Raw genomic sequence first — 18,670 nt, forward strand, 5'->3', positions numbered from 1 at the left:
AGGCAGTAGAACTCATTGGGGTCGGAGAAGGCTGTATGAGGTAAGAGAACAGAAAGTGTCTTTTTCTAGATATCGTCGTCATACAACAAATCCCATACACTCAGAACCCCACCACGACCACCAAATCCCCTGCAAAGGGCAGGAGATCACAATTAAACATATACCCCATGACTGTGGGTAGGAGGAGCCATGGGCAGGAGGACGTGTACTTTTCTCATTGAAAGTGTCAAATAACTGAGCAACAAGGCATTGGCACCTAGGAGACTTTCTTGCCCTTTTTCTTGTCACAACTTTGCTGTATGACTTAGCATGAGCCACTTGTCCATTCTCAACCTCAGTTTCACCTCTATCAAATGAGAGGATTGGACTAAATGATCTCTAAGGATCTGTCCAGTTTTGACGTTCAAGGAATCTATTCAGTTGTTGTTGTTGTTGTTTTCCTAATCAGTAGACTGAGGTCCATGGATAGATTTCAGAGGGTCCATGAACTTGGATGGGAAAAAAAATTACTTCTTTATTTTCACTAACTTGTGGTTTCCTTTGTAATCCTATGCATTTAATTTTGTGCCAGGCACTTAAAAACATGATGATGAAAAGGGGTCCATAGGGGTCCCTGGTCCTATACTGTTGTCAGAGGAGTCTGTAATGCACATAAAAAGAGGTTAAGAGCTCTTTGACTGCAAGAGAGAGAGAGAGAGAGAGAGAGAGAGAGAGAGAGAGACAGAGACAGAGACAGAGAGACAGAGAGAGAGAGAGAGAAGTACCAATAACTATAGATTACGGGATCAAGAATTAATCCAAAATCCATTGCCATAATAGCTTAGAATAATAATCTGTAAAGGTCACCTAGCTAATTAGTGACAGATTCTAGACTTAAACCCAAATCTCTTTCAGACCAACCATAACTTTGACCATTCAGCAAGCAGCCAGAAATAGCTGGTGGTATAGTGGATTGAGTACTGGGCTTGGAATCAGGGAGTCAAGAGGACTGAGTTCAAACATAGCTTCAGGCACTTGCTAGCTGTATGACCTTGAACAAGTCACTTAACCTCTGTTTGCCTCAGTTTCCTCAACCGTACAATATGGATAATAATAGCACCTACCTCACAGGGTTGTTCTGAGGATCAAATTATATAAAATTTGTAAAAAGCACTTAGCACAGTGCCTGACACATAGTAGGTGCTATATAAATGCTTATTCTCTTCCCTTGGTAGGAGCTTAATGCTCAGTCTTTGAATGTCCTAGCCAATTAATTAGCAAGAGGTTGCCACAAAGTGAATACATAAATTCATTTATCAAAAGCCCTTCAAATTGATACTAATTAGAGAAATGTGAATTAATGTAATTTTGAGACCCCACTCTCACCCATCACAATGGCAAAGATGCTGGAAAATGAAAAATCATACATGTATGGGAAAATCGTCATGATGATAGGCTTGAAAATAGGTATAATCATTCTGAAAAGCAATTTGGAATTATACACAAAAAGTTACTGAACATTTGTGTATCCTTTGGCACAACTGTGTCGCTGCTAGCTCTTTACCCAAAAGAGATCAAAGAAAGAGGAAAGGATCTTTTATGTACAAAAATATTTATAATAGCTCCTTTTGTGGTGGAAAAAACTAGACATTAACAGGACATCCAACAACTGAGGAATTGCTGGATAAGTTGTGATCCATAAATGTGATGGAATGCTACCAGTCTATACCAAAACAACACTTTAAAGGTAATAATAATAACTTTTACATGGGCAGCAAAGTGGCACAGTGGATAGAGTGCCAGACCTGGGTTCAAATCTGGTCTTAGACATTTATAAGCTATGTGACTTAACCCTGTTTGCCTTGGTTTCCTCATCTGTAAAATGAGCTGGAGAAGGAAATGGCAAAGCACTCCAGTATCTTTGCCATGAAAACTCTAAACGGGGTCACCAAGAGTGGACACAACTGAAATGACTGAGCAACAACATTTGTATAGCACTTACTATGTGTCAGGCATTGTGCTAAGAGCTTCACAAATGTTTTCTCATTTGATCCTCACTAGGTGGCACCATGGAAAGATTCATCTTGCTGAGTTCAAATCTGGCCTCAGACACTTAGCTGTGTGATCCCGGGCAAGTCACTTCACCCTGTTTGCCTCAGTTTCCTCATCTGTAAAAATGAGCTGGCAAAAAAAAAGTGGCAAACCACTCCAGTATCTCTGCCAAGAAAACCCTGAATGAGGTCATAAAGAGTTGGACACGACTGAAGAACAACAATGATTCTCACAACAACCCTGCAAGGCAGGTCTATCATTATTCCTATTTTACACATGAGGAAACTGAGGCAAGCAGGGGTTAAGTGATTTTTCCCAGGTCACAAAGCTGACAAAAGTATCTGAGGCTGGATTTGAACTCACATATTCCTGATTGCAAGCCCAGCACTCTACCTAGCTGCATCCACTACACCACTTAGCTTCCCCACAAATAATTTTGAAGGCTCTAAGAACTGTGATCAACACAATAGCCATCTATGATTCCAGAGGACTGAAAATAAAACATGCTCATTGAGTATATTTTATCACCATTATCGAGAAATGATTGACTCAGGGTACAGAATGAAACAAATATATATATATATATATGTGTGTGTGTGTGTGTGTGTGTGTGTGTTTATACAAACTATATACACACATATTCATATTCATATATACGTGCACATATACACATGTACATATGTATATAGTCCATACAGCCATTGACGGAATTTGTTTTTCTTGACTGTATATTTCTTATCAGGAATTTGTTTTTCTTTTCTTTTTTTTAATGGGGTGCATGTGGGAGGGAGAGTAAGTAGACCTCTATTCATTAAAAAATAGAGAGGCAGAGGGATGCCGCATATGTGAAATATTACATGCACTTTCAAAGTCACGGTATTATTCATTTTACATAATTATTTTAGCTTGCTACAAGAGACTTCTCAAAGAGTTGGGATGACCTGTAAATGCAATGTAAAATGTGATGTAAAAACAAAACATGTCAATAATTTTTTTTAAAGGAATTCAAAAATACAGAAAAAATAAATGTTTACTATGTGCCAAGCACTGTGCTAAGTGGCAGGGATAGAAACAGCAAAGTTAAGACAGTCCTTGGTCTCACATTCTGATTGGACAGACAACACATAAAGGGTTCACCTGCAAGTCAGATGGAAAGGCCCAGAGGTCCTAAGGGTACAGCAGCAAAGTCAACGCTAATGCATCTTCTTTAATGTAATTACTATGCGCAAAATCAAGTCAGTTTATATTGTTGGATCTCTCGATAGGACCAAAACTTTGTTGGTGAGAACGTTCCTTTTCTCATCTTCACTTGCTGAGGCTACTGAAAAGGTGGGGGCTGCAGCACCTGCGGAGGAAGTGGCCAGGTTGCCTGCCCACGAGGATTGCTCCCATGAAGGATGGCTGCAGAGGTCAGGCTGGAAGCAGGGCAAGTGGCCCGGGGGTGGGGGTGGGGGTGGGGGTGGGGATGGGGCTGGAGAGGAGTACTGCTGCCCCTAGGGCTTCTGGACTTAATGGCTATTGTTAGTGGTGGCAGAGATGGTGGGTCCTTTGCCCACAAGGATTGCTTCCTTCAATCACAGTCACAAGAGCCGAGATGGAAACATGGCTGGTGTTCTGGGAGTCACTGCAATTCCTGGGCTTTTAGGCTCAATGTCTCTTCTGGGTTCTAAGGAGTGGTGGTGGTCGAGGAGGTCTGACCCACCTAGAACACCCTATCTCTCCCTTACAATGCCTTGTTGCTTCCTTAAAGTTGGCTTACACTGCTTACCTTTTTCTGTTTTTATGTCTCTGACTTCGATTATTCTCTGTCTCCCATCTACCTACAGATCATTGCCATCCTTCAAGTCTTAACCAAATTGTACTTCTTCCAGGAAGAATAGAGTCATTTGCCCAAATCCAGCAGACCAGAAATCTCTTTGGTTTGAAATATCCAGATAACTGGGAGAAAGGTTGAAGAAGGCACATGTCAGCTCAATGAATAATAGGAATTGTCTCAATTCTCTATTTCACCTTTCATGGGCAAGAATGTGTTTTGAAAATTGTCATAAAATGATGAAAGAGATTTTAGGATCAATGTATCATAAGATCTAGGCCCAAGGAGACCTTGGAGACAATCTAATCTAACCTTTCCATTTTATAGATGAAAAAAATCTGCTAAACACTGTGTAGCAATTTCCTCAGCACATCACCGTAGGTTAAGTACCCCATTTTCTTTTCTTTTGATTTTAAAAATATTTTACTCATTAATTTTATTTTGATTTATTTTATTTCTAATTTATGTAATAAAATAAGCATTTTATAACAGTGTAATAAAAATGATTGCACATGAAACTGCAAATCTACTGTGCACAACTTGCTATTCCTTTTAAATATACAACAAAATTAGCATGTAAATTTCTTTTTTTGTTGTTTTTTCTTTCTTTCCTCCCCCCCACCATGGCCACCATTAGACACAAATAGGTATGTCGGTGTGTGTATATACATATATAATACAGACATATATATATGTAAAATTATTCAATACACACTTCTATTTATCAGTTTTACACAAAAGAATTCCATCAAAGTCATGGGTCCCATAGAAGAAAATTTCGCTGCCCATTGTAAAAAAAAAAAATCACTAAATGGGCTTTAGAGTAGGCAGTAAAGACAATAAAGCAAAATTTGTTAGCCCTGATTCGAAAGATTCTTCTTGAATCAGTGGATGTCGGTCCCCTGTAATTTTACCTCTGCTCTCAGTTCCTTTTCCTTCTTCTCTTTGGCACTGCATCCAGATGGTCACAGTGCTTACTGTACACATCACCTGTTAGCAACTGCTATTGCCCTCAAAAATATAGCTCACAAAAGCCTCCTTGATCCATAGTATAACTGGTTACTTTCCCAGACCAAACCACAAAAGCTCATGATATAGCAGGCCCGACCTAGGCTGGCCCACTAAATTCTCTCCATAATGTCTCTGGAGTACCTAACTTCCATATATGATTATATATTTCCAGGAGAAAATGTTGGTGTAATCCATAAGTCAATGCCCGAGGTTTTATGTTTACAGAGACCAGATTCAATATTAAGGATGCCCTGCAAATGTCATATAATTCTTTGGCTCATTTTGCCACTACCAATAATTTTCTCTAGTAATCTCAGAATATAGCTATGTCTCCAAAGGTGTGGGTAAAAAGATCTCTAGTTCTCATAAGCACTCAAGATAATAATACATATCGAGTGTAAGACAGCTTTTATCTCACCTTACAGAAAATATGAAACTATACTAAGGATACACAGTAGCCTATAAACAGTCAATATCTTTCTTCAATTCCTTTGTGATGAAACCTGCCTTCACCCTACCCCTCAGAAACCTATACAGACTTCCAGGCTTATGGTACCTTAAGGGCTTGGAGTACTGTCAAAAACAAGAGGAATTTAAAGTTAGTAGTATACAGTTTCATGTGCAATCATCTTTTTTATTATATTGTTAGGAAAATGCTTATTTTATTCCATAAATTAAAAATAAAATAAAGATAAAATGAATAAATCAAATTTTTTTAAATTAAAAGAAAAGAAAATGGGGTACTTAACCTACGGTGAGGTGCCAACCCTGTAATATCCGGTGAGCCCTACACAAAACACTGGCCTCCAGCTTTATAATACTACCCTAAAGACTTGGCAGCTAGGTGGTGCAGTGGATAGAGCGCTGGACTTGGAATCAGGAGCACTCATCTTCCTGAGTTCAAATCCAGCCTCAGATACTTACTAGCTATGTGATCCTGGACAAGTTAATCCTGTTTGTCTCAGTTTCCTCATCTCCAAAAATGAGCTAGAAAAGGAAATGGCAAACTGCTCCAGTATCTTTCCCAAGAAAACCCCAAAAGGGGTCACGGAGAGTCGGATATGACTGTGAAAAACCACAAAAAGACTTAGACTTTCTTTGGAAGGGAAATAGATTTGGAGTTTCTAAAGATGAACCTGCATCATCCAAATAAGGCAGAGGTCAAAGTTCAAGTTTTTTACTCCTTCCTATCAAGGCTTAATCCCTTATTGCCCTTCCAACTCCAGTAAAAGCAAGAATCCAGATCTATACTGGAGGATCCTGGCCTTCCTGCACAAGACTGGGCTTCAGGAATTCTCATTCCTCATCCCTGTCCAAGGCTGCCACAGCTTGATCGTAGAGATTATGTTGTCGCCCTGGCTAGGGTTGAGAGCTTAAATCAGGGACCTCTCCCCTCCTCTGCTCAGAATGCACAGCCCTGTGATCCCATCCTTTCCTAGGGCCATGTTGAGATGCTCTAGCACTGCTTCTCACTGCCACCTCCTGGATTGAATGGGTGAAAGAATATACAAGAAGTCTGAGATGCTCAGGCTTCTTAACCCACCCCTAAGACCTGGACTTAGTTCTCCTCTTAAGTCTCTCTTTTTTTTTAATCTGTTCTCAGCTCTCTCTCTCTCTCTCTCTCTCTCTCTCTCTCTCTCTCTCTCTCTCTCTGTTTCTGTCTCTATCTCTCTATCTCTCTGTCTCTGTCTCTCTCTCTGTCTGTTTCTCTCTGTGTGTCTCTGTCTGTCTCTCTCTCTGTCCCTCTCTGCTTCTGTCTCTTTCTGTCTCTCTCTATCTGTCTCTCTCTCTCTGTCTCTCTGTGTCTCTCTTTTTGTCTCTCTCTTTGTGTCTCGCTCTCCGTCTCTGTCTCTCTGTCTCTGTCTCTCTCTGTATCTCTCTATCTCTCTCGGTCTCTGTCTCTCTCTCTCTGTCTTTCTGTCTCTGTTTCTCTCTCTCTGTTTCTCTCTGTGTGTCTCTGTCTGTCTCTGTCTCTGTCTCTCTGTCTCTGTCTCCTCTCTGTCTCTCTCTATATATGTCTCTCTCTGTCTCTTTCTGTCTTTCTCTGTCTCTCTCTCTGTCTCCTCTCTCTCTCTCTCTCTCTCTCCTCTCTCTCTCTCTCTCTCTCTCTCTCTCTCCCTCCCTCCCTCTCCCCTTCCTTCCCTCCCTCCCTCTCTCTTCTCTCTTGTCTCTGTCTCTCTCTCTCTCTCTCTGTGTCTCTCTCTCTCTGTGTCTCTCTCTCTGTGTCTCTCTGTCTGTCTGTCTCTCTCTCTCTCTCTCTCTCTCTCTCTCTCTCTCTCTCTCTCTCTCTCTCTTTCTCTCCCCCCCCTCCTCTCTCTCTCTTCCCTCCGTCCCTCCCTCCTTCTCTTTCTCTCCTATTAGCCTCTGATCAGGCCTGTGAGCTCCTTGAGAACAAGGACTATCTTTTGCTTTTGTTTGTCCCCCAGCATTTAGTACAGTACCCGGCACAAAGAAGGCACCAGACGCTTGTTGACTCAATGACTCAGTCTTTCTGTTAATACCATGGAAATAGGTCTGCGCCTCCTTTTACAGATTCAGCCCAAATAAGTAACTGAACTGACAAGTCAAGACAGATCCAGTCAATGTCCATGGTCTGGTCAGAGAGAGCCAGTCAATCAACAAGCATTTATTAAGCACCTACTAAGTGCCGGGCATTGTGCTAAGCACTGGGGATACAAAAAAAAAAAAGGCACAAGATAGTCCCTTCTCCCAAGGAGCTCACAAGCTAATAGGGAAGATACATTCAAACAAATACGTACAAACAAGATATAGAAAGAACACATCAGAGATACTCCCAGAGGGAAGGCACTCAGATTAAGGAGGGCCAGGAAAGGCTCCTTCAGAAGGAAGGACTTTCACTGAGATTCAGAGGAAACCCAGGGAGCCAGAAAGCAGAGATAGAGAGGGACAAAAATCCCAGCAATGGGAGACAGCCAGTGAAAATACTCAGAATAGGGAAATGGAGTGTCTTGTTTGAGAAACAGCATGGAGGCCAGTGTCCCTGCAGCCCAGAACATATTGGGGTGGGAGTGGAGTAAGGTGAAAGAAGACTGGAAAAGTAGAAAGGAGCCAAGTTATGAAGGACTTTATAAGCCAAACAGATTTTTCTATTTGATCCTTGAGGTAATAGGGAGCCATAGGAGTTGATGGAATAGGGAAATGGAGGTGAGTGATGAGTTCAGCCCTGAACTTTAGGAAGATCAATTTGCCAGCTAGGTGAAAGATAGACTGGAATGGAAAGATTCCTGAAGCACAGAGACCAATCATTCCCTATCTCTGAGACTTCATCATTCATCCTAAATGAAGTGTACTTGTGCCTACAAACACTCAGGGCCAGGAAATATCCTCAGTTCAAGGAAGGTCAACAAGGTGTTCTTTTGGATTTGTTTTACAGTGTCTTGATTTCTCATAAAGTCACTAGCTTCCAATTGCTCTATTCTAATTTTTAAGGAAGTATTTTCTTCAGTAATCTTTTGGACTTCCTTTTCCATTTGGCCAATTTTGCTTTTTAGGGCATTCTTCACCTCATTGGCTTTTTGGACCTCTTTTGCCATTTAGGTTAGGCTATTTTTTAAGGTGTTATTTTCTTCAGTATTTTTTTGGATCTCCTTTAGCAAGCTGTTGACTTGTTTTTCATGATTTTTCTTGCATCATTCTCATTTCTCTTCCCAGTTTTTCCTCTACTTCCCTTTCTTGCTTCTCAAAATCCCTCTTGAGCTCTTCCAAGGCCTGGGACTGATTCGTATTTTTCTTGGAGGCTCTGGATGTAGGAGCTTTGGCTTCGTTGTCTTCTTATGGTTGTATGTTTTGATCTTCTTTGTCACCAAAGTAAGATAATATAGTCTGACTCTTTTTGCGCTGCTTGCACATGATCCTGGCCAATTACTTGAGTTTTAAACTCTTTGTTACGGTAAGCATCTGCTTCCAGTGTATAGAATGTACTGTCCCAAGCTTTGGGGGTTTGTACAGCTGTTTTCAGAGATACTTGTAGGTACCTGTAAATTTTCAGTTCTTCCAAGGTGGTATGATAAGGGGTGGACTATTTACTCCTTTCCTGGCCTGTGACCACAAGTACTCCTTTCTGTCCTGGAACTGTGAGGTTTCCTCTCCACAGACACTGCAAGCTCCACCATGCCAGCGCTCCTCCTCACCCCAGGACCCCTACTATCCAGAACTGTGACCCAGATCCAAGCATGGGCAAAGCAAGAGATTCCTGCCTCAGCACTGGCAAAGAGATCCCTGCAATCCCTCTCTGATCAGCCACTGGATTCCCCCTCAGTCTGTGGGCCAGAAGCTCAGGAGGCAGCCTTCACCCCCAGGTCCTAGCGCTCTGTGCTCTCAGGGAACTGGATCCGAGACCCTGCACTCCTCTCTCAGCACCACAGAAGCAGACTTTTCCCACTGACTTTCTAAGTTGTCTTTAGCGTTCCTGGGTTGAGGAGTTTGGAAGCCGCCACAGCTGCCTGCGATTCAGTCCTCTGAGGCCTGCTCCAGGTTAGCTGCGGCCCGCGCACCCATGCCACACTGTGCTCTGCTCCCAGCACGGCGTAATATACCTTTCCAATCAACCATCCAGTTGTCTTGGGCTGAAAATTTGGTTCACTCTGTTTTTTTTGTGGGCTCTGCTGCTTTAGAATTTGTTTAGAGCCATTTTTTATAGTTTTTTGGAGGGGTTTGGGAGAGAACTCAAGCAAGTCACTGCTTTCACCCTGCTGTCTTGGCTCTGCCCCCTCTCAACAAGGTGTTAATGGGCACGTCCATACCCCCAGGAGGAAGATACATATATTCACCTCCTAGAGATCTCATCAAGCTAATCAACCACCAGCAGCAGCAGCAACAGCAGCAATGGTAGCAGTGGTAGCAGTATGCTTGGATCTATGAACTCACTAGTGTGGACATTCCCTTCAAAGACACTGATTGCAGCCCATCCACACCTTCTCAGCTTGCATAACTTTCATCCCAAGACCTGCCATAAATCCTAGAAAGGATGGACTGGACAGGACACCTAGCCTGCTTAGGACCTTCCCCCAGATCCCTTGACATTAAGTGGGTACATAGGCTACCCGTAGGTTATCCCTTGCTCTCAAGCTGCAGTAAACAATGACCCCCTTCTTTACTTAGTTATTATAATATCGACAATTACGAATCATCTAAAATGGCTTTCATTCACCATATTCATACATTAATTTGCATAAACTAATAGACGTTAATGTGGTGAAGGAAAGATGTAGTACCCATGATGAGCTTTTCCAGGCATCTGAAATTTACCCCTACAGGCAGCAACACTTTATGTGACTTTTTTTTATATTTTATATGCTTTTTTTATATAACCATTGTGTATAGATAAATGGATTACATACTTTCTTGCCTTCTTAACACAAAGGATATTGGATATAATTTAATATTTTTTATAACCTCCCTCAATATAATGAATATTTCTTATTTTCCTGTGGAAAAGGATAAGTTTTTTTTAATGAGTTCATTCTCTAAAATTTTAACTTCCACCAAGTGAAAAAAATGAAGTTTTTCTTAGCTTAATTTTCAATGTGTTCTTCAAATTAACATAACTGTTTCTTAAACCCTGAATCTAGCCTTTTTTTTCTTTCAAAGTGGGTAGAGTCCCTACAACTATTTACCAGAGATTCATGCTGCTGGTGACTTTTTCTTTTTTTCATTTTTTAAAATTTGCTTTTACTTATTTCATTACATATTTCCCAATTATATGTAAAAAATTTTAACAATCATTTTCTAAAATTTTGAGTTCCGAATTCCCTCCCTCCCTCCTATCTTTCTCACTGACTGGCAAACAATGTGACTTCAATTATACACGTGAGGTTGTGCAAAACATATTTCCATATTAGCCATGTTACAAAAGAAAACACAAATAAAATAAAGCAATAAAGGTAAAGAATTTTTTTTAAAGTATGCTTCAACCTGAATTCAGAGTTCATTAGTTCTTTCTCTGGAGGTGGGCAGTATTTTTCATCATGTGTCCTTTGGAATTGTCTTGGATCATTGTCTCAATTAGAATAGCTAAGTGCTTCACAGTTGATCATCTTTACAATGTTGCCATTACTGCATACAATGTTCTCCTAGTTCTGCTCACTTCACTTTGCAGGAGATTTCATATGTCTTCTCATGTTTTTCTGAAACCATCATTTGAAAGCTCATCATTTCTCAGAGCACAATAGTATTCCATCACAATCCTATACTAAAACTTATTCAGCCATTCCATAATTGATGGGCATCCCCTCAATTTCCAATTCTTTGCCACAACAAAAAGAGCTGCTATATATATTTTTGTACAGATCGATGCTTTTCCCTTTTCTTTGATCTCTTTGGGATACAGAGCTAGTAGTGACATTGCTGAATCAATGGGTGTGCACAATTTTATAGTCCTTTGGGCATAGTTCCAAATCATTCTTCAGAATGGTTGGACTAGTTCACAACTCTGCCGACAGTGCATTAGTGTCCCAATTTTCTCTCATCCCTCCAGCGTTTATCATTTTTCTTTTCTGTCATGCTGGCCAATTCGATAGGAATGAAATGGTATCTCAGAGTTGTTTTAATTTGCATTTCTGTAATGAGCAATGTTTCAGAGCATTTTTGCCTATGACTATTGACAGCTTTGATCTCTTCTTCTGGAAATTGCCTGTTCATATCCTTTGATCACTTATCAACTGGTAAATGGCTCTTACTTTTATAAATTTTGCTTAGTTCCCTATATATTCGAGAAATGAGGCGTTTATCAGAGAAATTTGCTGCAAAAAATTCTCCCCATTTCCTGTTTTCCTTCTAATTTTGGCTATATCCATTTTGTTTGTGCAAAAATCATTTCATTTAATCAGAATTAACTATTGTACTTTCCATAATCCTCTCTATCTCTTGTTTGGTCATAAACTTTTCCCTTATCCATAGATCTGAAAGGTACATTTTTATATGCTCCCATAATTGACTTATATCACCCTTGTCTCTAAATAATTTATACAGTCTGACCTTATCTTGGTATATGGCATGAGGTGTTGGTCTATGCCTAGTTTCTGCCAAACTGCTTTCCAGTTTTCCCAGCAATTTTTGTCAAATGTTGAATTCTTAACCCAAAAGCTTAGATCCTTGAGTTTATCAAACACTAGATTATTACAGTCATTTTCTACTGTGTATTGCATACCTACTCTATTCCACTGATCCACCACTCTGTTTCTTAATCAGTACCAGATTTTGATGATTACCACTTTGTAATATGGTTTGAAATCTGAAACTCCAAGTCTGCCTTCCTTAACATTTTTTATCATTGATTCCCTTGATATTTTGTTACTATTTTTTCTAGGTCTATGAAATAATTCTTTGGTAGTGTGATTGGTATGGCACTGAATAAGTAAGTTAACTTGGGTAGAATTATCATTTTTATTATTTTTTCTTGGTCTACCCATAAGCAATTAATATTTTTCCAATTGTTTAGATCATCTTTATTTGCCTGAAAAGTGTTTTGGAATTGTGTTCATATAATCCCTGGATTTGTCTTGCAGGTGGACTCACAAGTATTTTATATTGTCTGTAGTTATTTTAAATGGGATTTCTCTTTCTGTTTCTTCCTACTGGGTCTTATCGGTAGTATATAGAAACACTGGTTTATGTGGGATTATTTTATATCCTGCAACTTTGCTGATGTTGTTGGTTGTTTCAACTAGTTTTTTTAGTTGGTTCTCTTGGGTTCCCTAAATATAGCATCTACAAAGAGTGACAGTTTTGTTTCCTTATTGCCTATATTTATTCCTTCAATTTTTTTTCTTGTCTTACTGCTGTAGAAAAAAATTTTTTTTTTTTAATTCGGCTCTGGTCTTTTCATCAGGAATGCTTGGAAGTCCTCTATTTCATTAAATATCCATTACTGTTCCTTGAAAAACTACTCAATTTTATGAGGTAGGTTAGTTTTGGTTGTAATCTCAGCTCTTTTGCCTTCTGGAATCTCACATTCCAAGCCTGCTTTTTTTTTTTTTTAATGTGGTAGCTGATAGCTATCAAAGCTTTTGTGATTCTGACTGGGGCTTCATGGTATTTGAATGGTTGCTTTCTGGCTGCTATATTTTCTCTCTGACCTGGAAGCTCTGGAATTTGGCTATGATATAATATGGGAGATTTCATTTGGGGATCTCTTAGGTAATGGATTCTTTCCATTTCCACTTTATCCTCTGGGGCAGTTTTCTTTGACAATTTTTTGAAATATGGCATCCAGTACAGTATGCTCTTTCTTTGATCATAGCTTTCAGGTAATCCAATAATTCTTAAATTATCTCTCCTCAATCTGTGTTCCAGGTCAGTTGTCTTTTCCAATAAAATATTTCACTTCTCTTTCGTTCTTTTGTTTTTATTTTATTGTTTCTTGGTGTCTCATGGAGCATCCACTTGCCCAATTCTAATTTTTAAGGAATTACTTTCTTCCGTGAGCTTTTGTACCTCTTTCTCCATTTGACTAATTCTATTTTTTAAATGTGTTCTTTTCTTCAGTATTTTTGTGCCTCTTTTACCAAGCTATTAATTTTCTTTTCATGATTTTCTTCCTTTGCTTTCATTTCTTTACCTATTTTTTCCTCCATAATTCTTATTTGATTTGGAAAATCATTTTTTTTAGCTCTTCTAGGAATTCTTGTTGGGTTTGTGTCTAATTCACAGGATTTTTTTTTCCTTTTGAGGCTTTGCTTGTAGCTGTTTTGATTTCACTGTGTTCTTCTGAGTTTGTGTCTTAATGTTCCCTGTCTCCATAATAGTTTTTATGGTCAGGTTTTTTTTTATTGTTTCCTCATTTTCCCACCTATTTCTTGATTTCTATGTTTATGTTAACGTTGGACTTTGTTCTCAGCATTGGGGGGGGGCATCTCTCTCAAGCTTCAGGTTTTTTTACACTGTTATTTTCAAAACTAGTTCTTGGGTTTGGAATTTTGGGGTGCTTCCAAAGTCGTGTGATCTGGGGACAGATGTGGTCACTGCTTCCTTGGTCTGCAATTTGGTCCTTAGCCAGGAAAGGTCCATGATCCCATAGAATGAAATTATACTATTTGTTAGGGTCTCTGATCCCTTTGGGCTTCTACTCCCTCTCAGTGGAAAGTGCTCTTTTCTTCCCTTGAACTATGACCCATTGGGCTTGCCAAACAGTGCCTGGTCCTGCATATAGTGCTTGCACAGGGGTCCCCTGTGATCTCTTTCTGACCAATTTCCAGGTTGCCCTATCATCTCTGATTTGAGAGCTCCCAAAGCTGCTGCTGTGTCTGCCACTGGTGTTTCATCCAAGTGGACTCCAGGACAGCCTCCTCTCTCTTTATCACAGATCTCTCTTTCTGACCTCCAAATTGTCTTGGGCCACAAGAATGTCTCACTGACCTTTTGTTGGCTCTGCCACTGCAGAATTCCATTTGAGACATTATTTTAAACTTGTTTGGAGGGGAATGTTGAGAGCCCTCAGCTTTCTCTACTCCACCATCTTGGCTCCACCCCTGGAAGTCTGTGACTTTTTCCATAGCTCTTTGAACATCAGAATCAACTGCACTAATGTGCATGCCTGTAATTGGGTGAGAGGGGCCTGGTTGTGGGACCCATCAGGAATGAGTCCATAGGATTGAGAGGTATGAAGGATCTTGTGAATCCCGTCATTTTACAGACTATGGAACTGTGGTCCAGAGAAGGGAGTGACTTGCTTGAGGGCATTGAGGTGGTATATCTTTCAGAGGACTTCATATTTTGTAACTGGACTTTGTGGAGTGAAGGAAGTTATAGCCAGAACACATAGAAAACATCACGTGTGCCACCAAAGGAAGGATGCCTCCCACCCCATGCACCTGTCTCATTATAGAAGGAAGTCGAGAAACCCACACACACCTGGAGCCTAGCCAGCTGTGGACTTTCCATTGCCTACAGCTGGATGTACATGTGATCACTGCCTGGGCTTGTTTGAATGTTTAAGCACCTCATATAGAGTTTCATTCACTAACTCAACAAGAATCTCCTACTATGTGCAAGAAAGACCCTGTGCTAGGCTGTAAGGAATGCAGAGAAGAATAAGAGATGGTTCCTGTCCTCAAGGAGCTGCTAGTCCAATAGGGGAGATAACATGAAGAGAAGTAGATGAAGATGAAGAGAAGTAGAAGAGTCAATTTATGAAAATCCCTAGTCAAGGTGGAGGGATGAAGAGGGAATGAGCAATACAATTCTAGAGAAACATGCCTCCATCACCACCAAACTGAGTGGTGGATGAATCTGCATCCCCAGTGGCAGGGCAGGTATAGACTTGTGCCTCATTGTACACAGGCTCAATCCACACACAGCCAACAGTGCAACCATAACTATTGCCTTGGAAGCAAATAAGGCACCAGATCATGGAATGTTAGAGCCAGAAGGGCTTTTAGGGATCCCCTAACATCAGCCCCTCATTTTTTTAGATGATGAATCTAAGGCCCAGAGAGAAGTGATTCACCCAGGATCACGTGGGAAATGAATAGCAAAGCTATGATTCAAGCCCTGGTCTTCTGATTCCAAGTCCAGTCATACCTTTGTACCTCAGACTAAAAGGCCCAACCCAAGAATGAGGAATGAAAGGCAGAAATGGGACGATGTGGTATATAGTAGAAAGAACACTGGACAAAGAATCAAGCTTCTAGTCTAGGCTATGCCACCTTCTACCCAGGTGACCATGAGTGAGCTCCTTCCCCTCTCTGAGCTTGTATAAAATAAAGGGGGAGGACTAGATGACCTCTAAGGTCCCTTCCAGCCTGAAACCTTATTACTGTATGACCACATAATAAAAATGTCCTATTATTTGCTGAGAAGAACCATAGAAAGAGGGAGAGAGTGAAAAGTCCAGTCATAGAGGTGAGAGTACTTTCTCTCTCACATCCCCAATTTGGTTTCTTCAGATGATGAATACTGAAAAAAGGGGTAATGACTAGTCAAGTCATATTTCTCCTTTGAGGGACAAAGGGTTTCCTTTCTCTTCTCTCTACTTCCACCTTGGCAGTTTATCACATCACCATCTCCTTAGTGCACCATCTCCTTCTGAGATTAGCTCCTATTTATCCAGGCTATTTCTTGTATGTACACGGGCATCGGGCATGTTGTCTCACCCTGTAATTGGTGTGAACTCCTTCATGGCATAGACTTCTTTGTCTTTCTTTGAATCCCCAGGGCTTAGCACAGTGACACATAGTTAACACTTAATAAATGCTTATTGTTGTTAGCAAGAGCACCTGCTTAATCAGCAGAAACCCACCAAATTTCATCCCATCTGAGCCCCAGATAACTACTACAAAATTCCCCCCTCCCATTTATTTAGTGCTTTTAGGTTGCATATCACGACACATTTGATTTTCACAACCACCTAGTTAGATAGGTGCAATTATTGTGCCCATTTTACAGATGACCTAACCAAGGCTGAGAAAGGTTAAGTGATGGTTAAGTAATATCCAAGAAGGAGTTTGAACTCAGTTCTCCCTAACTCCAGGTTCCGTACTTTATCCACAGCATAGCAACATGGTACCACCTGCCTATGTCTAGGAGGTTACATTGTGCAAACCCAGAAGTATCAGCCACACGGTAACTATGATAGGAACGTGCAAGTCCACAATTTTCTACTTCACCCGTGAGCCAGGACCATTCCCAGGATCAATGCAACTTAGCATCCTTGAGACACAGGTTGTCGGAATTGAAGGGTCGTGTAACCCAGCTTCCTCAAAGAAGACCTGAGTTTGGATTCTGTCTACTATGTGGGCAAGTTATCCTCAGTTTCCTTACCAGTAAAATGAGGGGATTCACTGGACTTGATAATTCCTAGAGTCCTTTCCTGTTCAAGATCAACAATCTAATATTTTTAATCAAAGAATTTAATAACACGTCTCATGCTGTTCTTATGAACGAGAGAGATATGAGATAGATGACAATAGAGTTAGGTGAATTAGGATCAAAGAGATGTCAGTAGTGGTTGGTATCACCTTGTACTGGGGCTTGGCAATGGACTCTTCTGCATTTTTATCAATAACTAGATTAAAGGAGCAGATGAAAAGATGATCAAATCCAGAGGGAGCACAGAGCTGGGAGGGATAGCTGCAAGCACCTGGGATATCACAGAATTAGGATCCAAAAAGATCTTCACAAGCTAGAGCCCTGGGTCAAATCTAGTAAGATGAAACACTGGGTGCTTTTCAGTGCCATTTTCAACCTTAATAGCTTAAAATGCACCAAGACTTTTAGAATACTCTATACTGAATGAATACATATTAATGGCTTACATGGGGATTCAAAAAATCCACCTTACAAGCACAAAATAGAGGGTGTGGGATGAGACAGCTGCTCATCTGCAAAGGGCTTAGGGTTTTAGAGGATTTTGAGGTCAATAGGAGTCAACAATTTGACTTGACACACCCAAAGATCTAATACCATCTTAGTCTAGTCTACATAAAGAGAGGCACCATGGACACAACTAGAGAAGGGATTATGCTAGGGGTCAGACCATATCTGGAGTTCTGTGTTCAACTCTGAATGCCACAGCTTAGGAAGGACATTGATCGTTTAGAGAGTGCCCAGAGGAGGGCAACCAGGAGAATAAAGGGTCTCCATATCATGCCACGTAAGAATCAATTGAGGGAACTGAGTTTGTTTAGCCTCAGTTAGAGAAGGCTAGGAGGTGAATAAGACAGCTGTCTTCCAGTATTTAAAGGGTTTCAAGTAGAAGAGGAATTAGACTTATCCTCCTCGGCCACAGAGAGCAGGTTTGGTTGCATGTAAGCTTATGGTATGCTCTTTGTATTTTGTGTATCCCTAGACTTGATTTCTTATAGACAATGGGCACTTAATGTTTGTCGAGTTAAATTTAATTGTTGATTCTGTGGACGAGGGGTGGAAGTTGCAAACAAGCAACTTTAGGCTTCATGTAAAGCATATATGCACAGCATATGGCGCGACCTGCTTGTGGCCCTCCAAAGGATTTCAGGCAGCTGTCACGTGATCCGTGGCCACCAACCATCGTCAGCCTGTGTCTAGTGACACAGGCCCTATGTTGTGCAGGCCTGATAAATAAAGAAACGCTTCCCAACAACAGTAAATGGAATGTTATACAGTGCCTGGCATACAGTAGGCACTTAATAAATGCTTGTTGAATGGTTGACTGACTAACACCTCACTGCAAGTTTTCAGGCAAAGGCTGGGGGACCATTTTTAGAACATATTAAAGAACTGTTGTTCACATATTGGTGGGACTAGATGGTGATTAAGATCTGTGGTTCTTTGAATCTTTGATTAGATGGTGTCTAAGGCATTGTCCAACTCTGAGTCTATGTGTTTTAGATTTCCTTTGGACTCTAGGAAACTATAATACACAACACTACATAATAAATTTGCTAAAGTGGCAGGAACCATGATCTAAGGGAAAAGGTCATTACTAACTGGGTGAGATGAGGGAAGGCTTTCTAGAAGTGGAATTGGAGTTGGGATTTCGATGGCAGGCGGGAATTCAACAAGCAGATGCAGGATAGATAATCACAGCATGAGTTATGGTAGCTCACAGGAAGGAGAGATTACTTCTGGCCAAACAGATCAAGGAAGACTCAGTAGAGAAGATGTCATTTAAAATGGGCCTTGAAAAATGTGGTAGGAATTAAATGGGCAAAAACTGGATGGCTAGAAATCAGGCATTACATATGACCTATGCAGTATTTTCTACAATATATCTTTTGTTACTCCATGTGTCGTTGTGAGTCCTTTGCATGGGAGACATGAAATTGAAAAGGCTTTGTGCAAACAAAATTAGTGCAACTAGAGTAAAAAGGGATGTGG

This window comes from Phascolarctos cinereus, unplaced genomic scaffold, assembly GCF_003287225.1.
Source record: "Phascolarctos cinereus isolate Bilbo 61053 unplaced genomic scaffold, phaCin_HiC Scaffold_2;HRSCAF=192, whole genome shotgun sequence".
Lineage (NCBI taxonomy): Eukaryota > Metazoa > Chordata > Mammalia > Diprotodontia > Phascolarctidae > Phascolarctos > Phascolarctos cinereus.